The sequence below is a fragment of the Lactuca saligna genome, chromosome 1 (genome assembly GCF_052625555.1).
Source record: "Lactuca saligna cultivar CGN05327 chromosome 1, ASM5262555v1, whole genome shotgun sequence".
Lineage (NCBI taxonomy): Eukaryota > Viridiplantae > Streptophyta > Magnoliopsida > Asterales > Asteraceae > Lactuca > Lactuca saligna.
In genome coordinates this window covers 36,935,162-36,947,408 of record NC_136417.1, presented here as the reverse complement: position 1 = coordinate 36,947,408, position 12,247 = coordinate 36,935,162, and positions in this window count along the sequence as shown.

Genomic DNA, 12,247 nt, shown 5'->3' with positions numbered 1-12,247 from the left:
GGTATGGGTGTTATAAACACTCAATGTGAAAATACACAATATCAAATAATACATAATAAGGAGTTTTGTACAAAAGTATTTTCAAAAAATATATACAAAAGTATTGTACTTTTAAAAGTATTTACATAAAAATAGTAAAAGAATTTTTTTTTATGGAATGTGGCCCCGTATGTTTATAAGAAAATAATAAAAAAATAAAATAATTCCTTGCCGGTTACCATCTTCATTTGCCGGAAACATAAGTAATATACAAAAATATCAATTGACTGCTTTCCGGTAGCTACAATTGTTGGTGGAACGGAGGGAGAAGCAATGGTTCATTGACGAGTGTTCGTAAGTTTTGTGAGTGGGATGATAGAAAGCTCACGTGGTGTAATGGGTTCTCGCTTGTGGTTATCCAGGCTCACAACAGTAACTCTCGTCTTGATTTCATTATTCTCCAGCATATATTTTTCCATATATTGAGTTTTCATCATCAATACATAAAGAAACTCCATGGTACCAATCTTGATCATTCGATAACCGAAAACGAGAATGGTGCCAATGTTCATCGTTCCATTCGTCGGAGATAGCCCCTCCAAGTCTCTAACTATTGAACTTGCTCGTTCCCCCACACGCGCAGGTGTTGAACGACTACTTCTACTGCACCGGTGAATGATCTACATCCTTCTGTGTTGTGGAACGTTTGGTGTGCCATGGACAAACACATTCCTGCTTAACGGTGAATCCCGCATCACCCATACACATCACCTTCACATATGAATGCATCTTCCTCCGATGCCTCAATAGTTAAAAGCATTGTGGGGTTATGCGTAGTGGATTTGGGTAGTTTGATGAACTTTGCCTAAAACCTTATCCGGATCATTGAGGGTACCTTCTAGGTTGAAAGAGTACCTATAGGAAGAGCTATAGCCATATCGGTGTTAGTTGTCGATCTTTCTAGATGACTGTGTAACACATGGTTTGCAGGCACTTCGGTGTTCGTGGGTTGGAGTGATGTTGGTCCCTCGTTTGTGGCCATCACAAACATCACGTGGGAATCGGGAGGTGTATATGTAGAATTGGCACCGTTTGTACCAATCCTGAACGACACTGCGAGGTACTTGTACTTTGCAAAGTCGGAGTAGCGAAAGTGGAATCACGAGTTTGGTGTTTCGGGTGGAAGTCATGAGCCACTTAGAGCATTCGGTTGGCCGTGCACACAAGTAGTGAACGAGGTGTTTCTCTTGGGTTAGGTAGCACTAAGAGACACTTTTCTATCAATCGGTTGGATAGATATAATAAAATGTTGAACATGTAGCAAAATGTTGGTTGCATATTAAAAGGTTGAATATATAACAAGGGTTGGTTATTAATAAGAGGTTGAAAAAAATTAAAGGTTGCTTAAATATGAAACGTGATTATTTATATGTTATGCGGTTGCTTATGTGGTATTTGGTTAATCATATATGTTATGTGGTAGAATTGTGGTTAAACATATATGCATGTATGCGGTTGAATATGTGATTTAATAATTATGATATGCGGTCATTTTATAAGTGGTATTTGTCTATTAGTTTTATGCTTCATCATAAAATGAATGATTTATCCATTTGGGGTTTGTATGTTTTATGTGCAACTTTATGAACTCACTCAGCAGGGGCTGACACTTGCATCTTTTCTTTTTTGTGCCTTATGATTGGTGCAGGCAGTTTAGAAGATTGATATTGGTGAGAGGGGTTCTTATGGGTAGTAGATTTATAATAACAATACTAATCTTGGATATGTTTTTGATTATTTACTTTAAAGTACTTTTGTTTACATTTTAAATGGTTTGGAATTATGTTTAAAATTTTGAAGTAACGTTGTGGTTTTGCAGATGTTTTGACTTAAAAACTAAGTCTTCCGCTAACATATTCTGTTAAATAAATATTTTTTTTTAAATTCTTGGTAAAAACCACGACGTTACAAGGATGGTATCAGAGTCATGTTGTGAGTGAACTGAATACAAATGTCGGTGTTCAGACTCAAATCTTAGATGGCTCAATTAGGACCTTTACGTATTTAAAAAAAAAAAGGGGGGGGGGGGGGGGGGGGGAGGGTGTCTGTTGAGTGTTGTAGGATCATTGCTTATAAACTTTCCCTCCTAATATTTGTATATCCATCTAAAAAAACTCTTTTTTAATTAGGATAATGTCGAACGCTGAGGAGAATGTGAATGTTGGAGGAGCGGGCGGCAGCCAGAACAACCGCACTCCTGGGACACCATCGTTCATGTTTCAAACCCCACCCATTAACTGCCAGCCACGAGCCCAACCATCGCAGAGTGCATGCAGTACTGCGAGTGTCGCCATCATTGCCGACCTTCAAGAGCAACTCCAAGAGCGGGATAGGACGTTGGAGCAGATGTGGCAGGCGATGCATGCCACCGGACTATTGCCACCTGAGGGTCAGAATGAGGGTGGAGATCAATCGTTTGATGATGAGGTACATAGTCGTTCCGTTCCAAGGAAGGAGGTCATTGGAGCTGTCAGACGCCGAGGGATCTCATTCAAAACCTTCATGGACTGTAAGCCACCTACCTTTGAGGGAGGAGAGAGTGTTGTAGCATGCCTTCGTTGGATTAGGAAGATGGACCAAACCTTCCGATCTCGTGAATTTAATGAGGACCAGAAGGTGATTTATACGGTGCGAACGTTTGACAAAGAAGCACTCGAATGGTGGGACACTATTGACACACGGCTCACTGAGGTCACTCGGAGGGCTATGACTTGGGAAATTCTTAGTAAGAAGGTGAAAGATCATTTATGCAGTGAAGGTAGTATACAACATGCCCAAGGGGAGTTTTTGAATCTTCAGAATGGTAGCATGACGATTGCTAAGTATAACACCACCTTTATTGAGAAGTCACAGTTCGCTACTAATTACTGCCCGACTGAGGAGAAGTTGAATCATCACTATGTGGAGGGGTTACCATTTGATTACCGTGTAGTTGTGAGATTAAAGACCACTTTAGTCGAGGCCATGGATGAGGCTCGCAAGATAGAGAATGATATAGCTATTCGGGATCGTACCACAACCAAGTGGGAGGATCAATCGGGGTCCTCTGAGAAGCAGAAATTTCAGAAGAAGGGTGAAAAATCAACATTTTGTAAGAAGTGTCACTCTTCTCATGGAGGTCCATGTAGTAGTAGTACCAAGAGTTGCAAGCGATGTGGTAAGGTGGGGCACCGTTATGAAGATTGTAAGAGTGTTGAACCTATGTGCTACAACTGTCATCAAATGGGACATATCAGTATGCAATGTACCAACCCCAAGGTCCAGATGGGAGCTAGTGAGAAGAAAGATGAAGCGCCAAAGGTGAAAGCTCGTGCTTTCAATATGACAACTGATGAGGTAATTTTTGGGAACCCTCTTAGTTAATTCTATACATGTTTATGTGTTATTTGTGCTTTTGTGTTATTTGATGCTAATGATAGTAAGTAGTTGGTATCATTGCATTTATGTAGTCATTTATGGTGTGCTTCAGACCCCATTAGTTGCGATGTAGACATTGATGTCGCTATGTTTGATTTAGTCATAATGCGTGAAAAGTTTGATTTGTGTGATATCTCTTTTGGTGAACACGCTTTTATTTTGACATTGATTTGTGATGGAGTTTAACACAAAGAGACGACATAGGAATAATAAGAAGCATAGACATAGAGATTCCGAGAACGGAATCTTTTTAAGGAGGGGAGAATTGTAACAACCCGAAAATCCTATCGTAAACAACGTTAGTTGTTCTGTTACTCGAAGAACTATTTATGCAAAGTATTTTAGCCTTTTGAGGTTAAAATGGAATTAATTAACTAAAAGTAGTATTATTTAATATCTAAAAGAATTAATAAAAATTAAAAGGTGTGTAATTTAATGAAATTGATTTGTGAAATTATTATGGTAAATATAATTCGTTTTAATGGGGTAATTGGGTTGAGGGACTCAAATGTCATAAAATGAATCTAATTTGTCAAGATAACTAGGGTTAATATAAAAGGGGTTCAAATGCAATTGAAAGAAACTTGTAATGTCATGTAATCTAGGGTTGGGGGTATAAGGAGATCATGGCTAAAATTTAAGGATTTATTAGCAAAAATAGAATTGCAACTCCCATACTCATGGATCGTCAGGTTTATGAGTTTGAAGGGGACCGTGCGTTTCTTTTATCCCATCACGTACGCTTCCAACATCCTCCTTCCTGCATCCTTGGACTGCAATCCACGACCATAGAGAAGAAAAAAAAAACGTTAGCGATTTAGGGTGGAGAAGGGAGGAACGAACCGAGGAAAGAGGGGGGTAGGAAGGGATGAAATTGTCGGTTGTGGAGGCATAGTAGACTTGTGAAATCGATTCTAATCTTGGTAAAAATTCTTTACTTCTTACTCTTCTCAAGTTCATATCTCAATTTCTTGAGAATAGGTGGAATTGGCGAGTCAATTTGGTGTTGTTAGTCATACTTCTTTTAATCTTCGATCTTGTGATTTTATGTAATCAAACTCCATCCATGTTTGATCGAGTCTTGATGGCTAATTTCTGTCAAAACTTGGTTATGAACACCCACAAGAATTCTTAGTTCATGTTCATGTATTACTCCATGTTTTAGAGAACTTGTTTTCTTTGTTGATTACTAATTTGAACCTTGGTGTGAGGATTAAATTGCTATTAATATTTTTTGACAAGTTTCTAGTGTTAAGAACTCAATTTTTATCTTTATGGATGCTTTTGGTTATGACTTAATAGGTTAAGTGGTCAAAAATTCCGTGCCATTCAAAGCTGGAAAATTCAGCAAAATTACCAATCTATCCCTGTTTTCAAAAAATATATAGAAAAATAATTAGAAGTGGGATTAATGATCTTTAAATTCTAAAAGTTTTAAATTTGAGTATAGTTTGTTCATGAATGTTTCCAAGACCTGTTGTTGCCTTCAACTTAGGTGAATATCACATTTTTCACTTACTGGTCGGAAATTAACTGTACGGATAGAATGTTTTGTAAAAATCAAATAAAATTGTAGAAAAATCGTTTGGAATTTTAAAAATACTTTCTGAAAAGCTAAAAGTATGAAATATTGGAATATAAAAAAATATTGTATAATTTGCAGTCCTTGGTGGTGTTAAAATGGCTTTGAACAGGTGGTTGTTACAAGTCAAAATCTGGAACTTTGTTCTAAACGTTCGTCTGTATGTTTAGGCATTCAACTCTCAACATTTTTGTGTCATATGTTTGATATTCTCATAAAGTAAACAATTGATGTTTTAATACTTTCATTCAATCCTTTTGTGTGTAAAATTGAGTGACTAAAATCCTTTACCTAAAGTCTTAAAGCATATGGTGATTTTGGTGAATGATGGAATTTTGCCCAACAACTTTTCCCCATCTTGCGAGAGCTATATCTACTAATGTGGGAAGAATTGGAAGATGCTCCTGTCTCATGAAGTTCTAGAAAATCGAGTCTAGTTTCCAGAATGTCTGATGTGATCCCAAATGGATCTGTAGATTAGGTTTTATGCTTAAAACACTGAACGGGGGTCGGGCAAGGAAAATATAAAAAAATTAATATAAAAGTTAGAATAAAGTTGTATTTTTGAAACATATAATTTATTTGTTAATTGAATGTTATGAGTGGTGTTTAGGTGGATCCTTGAGAACTTCAAGTAAGTTCAAGACTTGGAATAGAAGGAAGATTTCATCAAGGCTAAAGGTGAGTTCATAGTTGTAACTCACTAAGGTTGCATTATTGAAACGTATAATCCGTAGATGGTGATTTGATTCACTTTAGGATAACCATGTCATTACTTGCGCTTGATGATGATATGATAATTGTGATGCTAATATATGATTTGTGTTAATGCCATGTTATGACCTAATTGCTATGTTTCTTACACTTTGATAACCTTGATGTATATAAGATGCTACCTGAAGTTGCTTGAAATATGATGGATGGTTGTGTCTTGATGTGTTGGTTATGAATACATTGCTTGTTTAATAAACATTTATATGGTATGAATTACAATCTTTACTTAATGTATAAATGACATTGCGGGGTTATGTGTAGTGGGTTTGGGTGGTTTGATGAACTTTGCCTAAAACCTTATCCGGATCATTGAGGGTGCCTACTAGGTTGAAAGAGTACCTATAGCAAGAGCTATAGCCACATTGGTTGTTACTTGCCAGTCTTTCTAGATGACCGTGTGAGACATGGTTTGCGGGAACTTCGGTGTTCGTAGGCTTGAGTGATGTTGGTCCCTCGTTCGCGGCCAGCGCAAACATCACGTGGGAATCGGGAGGTGTATCCATAGAATTGGCACTGTTTGTACCGATCCTAAAGGACACTGCAAGGTACTTGTACTTTGCAAAGTCGGAGTAGCGAAAGTGGAGTCACGAGTTTGGTGTTTCGGGTGGAAGTCATGAGCCACTTAGAGCATTCGGCTGGCCGTGTACACAAGTAGTGAACGAGATGTTTCTCTTGGGTTAGGTAGCACTAAGATACACTTTTCTATTAATCGGTTGGATAGATATAATAAAAGGTTGAACATGTAACAAAAGGTTGGTTGCATATTAAAAGGTTAAATATATAACAAAGGTTGGTTATTAATAAAAGGTTGAACAATTAAAGGTTGCTTAAATATGAAATGTGATTATTTATATGTATGCGGTTGCTTATGTGGTATTTGGTTGATCATATATGTTATGTGGTAGAATTGTGGTTAAACATATATGCATGTATGCGGTTGAATATGTGATTGAATAATTATGATATATGGTCATTTTATAAGTGGTATTTGTCTATCAGTTTTATTCTTCATCGTAAAATGAATGATTGACCCATTTGGGGTTTGTATGTTTTATGCCCAACTTTACGAACTCACTCAGTAGAGGCTGACCTTGCATTTTTCTCTTTTATGCCTTATGATTGGTGCAGGCAGTTTAGAAGATTGGCATTGTGAGAAGAGATTTTATGGGTAGTAGATTTATAATAACGATACCAGTCTTGGATACGTTTTTGATTATTTACTTTAAAATACTTTTGTTTACATTTTAAATGGTTTGGAAATATGTTTGAATTTTTGAAGTAACGTTGTGGTTTTGAAGATGTTTTGAATTAAAACTTAGTCTTCTGCTAACGTCTTCTGTTAAATAAATATTTAAAATCACGGCGTTACAAGTATATAAATCAAGCTGAGTCATTGTTGCTGTCTCAAAGGTTCCACATTATTCATCAACTTCAACACCTCCCAAGAGGACCCAAAGAACTATAAATGTTGTTATTTATTCATCCTTCTGTTGTTAGTGTTTTAATCTTTCTATAACTTGCAAGAAGATCCTTGGTGAATATAAAATGTTTATGTTATTTCAAAAATTAAAGTTTTTCGTTGCCATATTTTTCAAGTTTATGAAACTATTTTTGAACTAAAACCCAACAATTGGTATTAGAGCCATCTTGAACGTTTGATTAGATTTTTTGATTTTTGGAAATCTTGGTTTTTGGAGAAGGATAGCTTGTTTTTGTATAAAAATAAGTTCATACATATTTTTTTTTGTTTTTTTATATGACAAAATTTCATGAAAACAAAGGTTGTTTGATGTGTATATATTAATGCATATAATGTGCATAAACTAACCAACGACCAATGTGTTCTTATGTTGTTATGTTGGTTATTTTTGTTATAAAATGGTTGTAATAATTTATTTATTCACATGGTATGTAATAATTAAATAGATTAACTTTTCTTTGTTATTTTTGTAAAGTAGTAGATTAGTTTTTAGAAATAATTCATTTGTATAAAATATAACAAGAAATCAAGTTGAAACAATTTTTGGAGACAAAAAGAGCAATTTTTAAGTCTAAAAGGTGTGCAAGATTTTCAGTGACATTTTCTAAAAAGTGTCACTAATGTTGTTCATAAAGGGTTGTTGGCTTTTAGCGATAGTTGCTAAATTTTAGCATTCAAGAAGTTTTTCCAATCTTTTACAAGCAATGTGTATTTACTCAAATGAGAGATTCTTCAACAACGTTACAAGAAGATCTTAGTACCCTTAAATGTCCTTTTAGGAATGGGCTTGACATTTTTGTATTGGCTCACAAAAATATAATTAGTTGGTTATGTTTATACACATATCTTTTTATGCATGTTTGTGTTCTTTATTTTATGCAATTATTATGTGTGGTTGATAAATTAGTTTTTCACATGCTAAAATATATTTGGACAAAACATCACATGGAGTTTCGGTTTTCAAAATTAGATATAAGATGTAATAAGTTATTATTTTAAAATAAAACTTGTTTTATAAAATCGTTAATAACGACAAATTTTGAAATACTCCTTTATAAGTTTTAAAATGGTGATTTTTATAGCTTATACAAACTCCAGATATATAAATAATAAAATGAAGTTTTATTAAAGATATATATAAGGTTCAAATGCACTTAAAACTAATACCAGTTATTAAAATTGAACTGCGTCAAATTATATAAAAACTAATTTTTTATATAGAATCTTTAAAAGTGATTCTCTTTTGAAAATTGATACCATGGTTTATTATATGCATGTAGTAACCTTGATATCATATGTTTTTAAACTAGAATTATAAAAAATATAAAGACCATTTTTACAAACCTCAAATCTATGCAATTCTTTTGAAAAACACTCGCACGTCTCTTATATGCACTAGTGGGATAAAGGATAACTAATCACTTAGTATTATCTTTTGATGGATGTGGTGTATTCACGATTTCTATAACCAAGTTATAGGCCGATTATACAAGTTTTTCAAATTGGACGATTTGATCGGAAATCTTTTGTGATAAAGGATACCTAAGCAAGAGAGTTCCAAGGCATATATGGGATCAAACATATCTAATTAAATTTGTTATTAGCGATCCCATAAATCTAGGAATTATATAGTAAGATATAATTGATAATCGATATCTACCGGGTTGAATTCAAATGGATGGGATAAAGGATACCTAACCGTTTATTTGTTTTGCAATTTGGATCCTAGACTTTGATAATTAATGTTTTTGGAAACTAAAAGGGTATTAATTATTGAAGATTAAATATTGAAAATACCAAATGAATTTTGTAAAAATTTTGTAGTTAAATAATCCATTTTCATTATCATAAATTGTCATTTTCTTTAATGACTAATTAAAACCGTAACCTTCAATAGATACAACTTCAATGAATGAGTTCATGTCCTAGAAGACAATCTCACATGAGATATGAAATTGTATACAGTTAAACGTCCTAGTTCTAAACTATTTGCTTTGAGCAATGAACCTAAACATGATTCCTAGTAAAGGCATCACCGTGATGCTTACGATGTTTCTAACATCAAGCTTGGAATAGTTTTTCATGACTTCTAGGAAGTCTTGGATAATTTAAACATATGTATTTCTGATGATATAATAGATTAATCAATATTCTAATATATACAATGATATTTTATTTAAAGCTAGTTTAACACATTGGAATAATGCAATGCTAAAAGAATCAGCTTGTGTAATCCAGAAGGCCCATGTTTTATGGACTAAACACCTTTAAGCCAAGGAAATCTACTAAAGCCCACATAAATGGATCTTGTTTCTTTTTGTAAAGAAACCAGTCACTAGAAGAGGATTTACTCATCGTATTTGGAAAGAAAGTCTGGAAGAGACTGATACTTCTAAGTATCTACTAGATAGAACTCATACTTTTCATATAACACTTAGTTACTTGGTCCTTAAATGTTAACCTAATATTTGTAAATGGTCTACAAATATTTATTGAAGAGTACCAGCTGAGCACAATCAAGTTGGAACTACACTCTCAGAGTTTAGTTTATTATCTATGCTTAGAACATAAATTACTATTAATATAAAAGAATATTTGTTTTGGAACAAAGTGTGTTTTAATTTATCAAGTCTAAATTTATGTCTCGGATATTTTATTCAAATGTTTGACTAAAGCTTCTAAACCCAAAATCTACTAAATACATGTTTGTATAATACTCTAAATGTGGCTTAGATTGTTATATGCAAACCCACCAATAATATGTTCTTTTATTCTTAAGAAAGCTAAGTTAGTAGAAAGAAAGCTTCTAATGACAAAGCGAGTGGGAGGTACATGGAACTTGAAGCAGATCAAGAACCATAACCTTATGTAGTAATAGTTAGTACTAGTTTTAACAAGGATTGTTAAACTTGAATAATAGGTATTCACAAACACAAATTGTTCACATTAATGGTAGAAATCATCTATGAATTGAGAAATGTGGACTCTATCATTGATGAGTTATTATTGATGGTTTCTGGAAAATCCATCAAATACCAGGAAGCTATGTCAGATCTCGAATATGATAAATGAATTAGAGTCATGAACATGAGATGTAATCCATGTATGAGAAACAAGTATGAGCTTGATTAAAATTTATTTATAGCAAGGCTAGAAGGAGTAAATGATTCTTCTAGAAATAATAAATTACATGGATAACCATACACATTTAAAGCAAGACTTGTAGTAAAAGGATTTTCTCATACTCATGTCATTGACTATGATTAAACCTTTTTCACAAGTAGCTATGATTAGATCAACAAGGATATTATTTGCTATAAATTCATATTCTTAATATGAGATATGGTAAATAGATTTCAAGAAAGACTGATTTTTCTTAATAGACATATACTAGAAGATATTTATATAAATTAGCTTGGAGGTTTTCCTTATCCATGTTATCCTAACAAAATGTGTACAGCTTGTGATCCATTTGTGGATATAAAGCAAACATCTTAATGTTGCAATTATCATTTTAATGTAAAACCACAAGGTATGTTTTTATATCAAAATGAATAGACTATGTGTTTTTACTAAGAACTAGTGGGAGCATAGTGAAATTCCTAATCTTGTATGAATAAGACATACTTAATCATTTGAAATAGCATTCTGACTAAGCAATGTCGTTTTCACCTTGACTTGGAAAGCGTTTCTAAAATTAAAGACTTAGGAAGGAGAATATACATTCTTGGAATGTCAAATCTATAAGGGATAGATAAAATGAATGTTAAAAGTTTCATGTCCTTATACATATATATTGGCACTATCTTGAAAGGGATCAAGACACAAGATTCTTTTCGAGAATTAGTAGCATTGTCATATGGCACCATTTTGAGCTAGCATTAAAAGTACATAACTCATAGGTTTGAAATAGATGAAATTAATTATATTCTATTTGATTAACAAATGAATTCATCATTAACGCCATATTATGTATAGGGCATGGTATGTGATCATTTTGTAAGCATGTCATATGATTCTAACTGAATACATGGTTAAGTCACTGGATGACTAAGAGTACTTTAGAAGAACTAAGAGAATGTATATTAGACAATAAGTTTAGAAATGATCTTCATAGAAAGAGCTACATAAGAAGTTAATTATATATATATATATATATATATATATATATATATATATATATATATATATATATATATATAATTATGAATTATAATTGGATTTTGACTTCATTACAAAATGAAAGGTAAGCTTTGTTGGAATGAAGCCCAAGAAAAAAATAATGATACATTCTACTACAAAATAAGAATACAGTACTTTAGAATTGGATTGGTTAACTTTCACTAGATGAAAGTAGGAAAGTGGTTGTAACCAAGTTTCATAGGTACTTGTCGGAGAACTAGTATTGAACTGACCCGTATCAAGATCATCTCATGGATCGCTATTGTGAATGATGCTTGATTAAAAGGTACTATCTTTGTATCCTCAACACCTGAGATACATAGTGGGACTTAAGTGTAGGGAGTACTATGCTTGATATGGTCAAATGTTCTTCCATGAACGACTAGTTATAAAATCCATTTTTAGGTATGGTATGAACTATGCAAGAGGCTTATGTAGTCAACATGGGATTTGTTTCTCTTATGTGTTAATATTTAGATATCTAAGGCGCCTTACCAAAAAGAACCAATGAGATTGATTGAGATCCGTATCTCATGTTGAACATGATGTTTGTAGCAAAGGGATAACTGATAAAATTACCTTATACACCGATTGTAGCTTTGAGCTTTTTGGGAATTACACGTTGATAGAATGGCACTAAAAGTCGTATGATCTTGGGGGCAGTGAAATGTTGTAGACGTTCACCACTGTCTATATTATTCTAATATGAGTCTTGCACAAGTGGGAGATTGAAAGGTCCAGTATGCTAAAGCGTCATATTAAAGTGATATTGT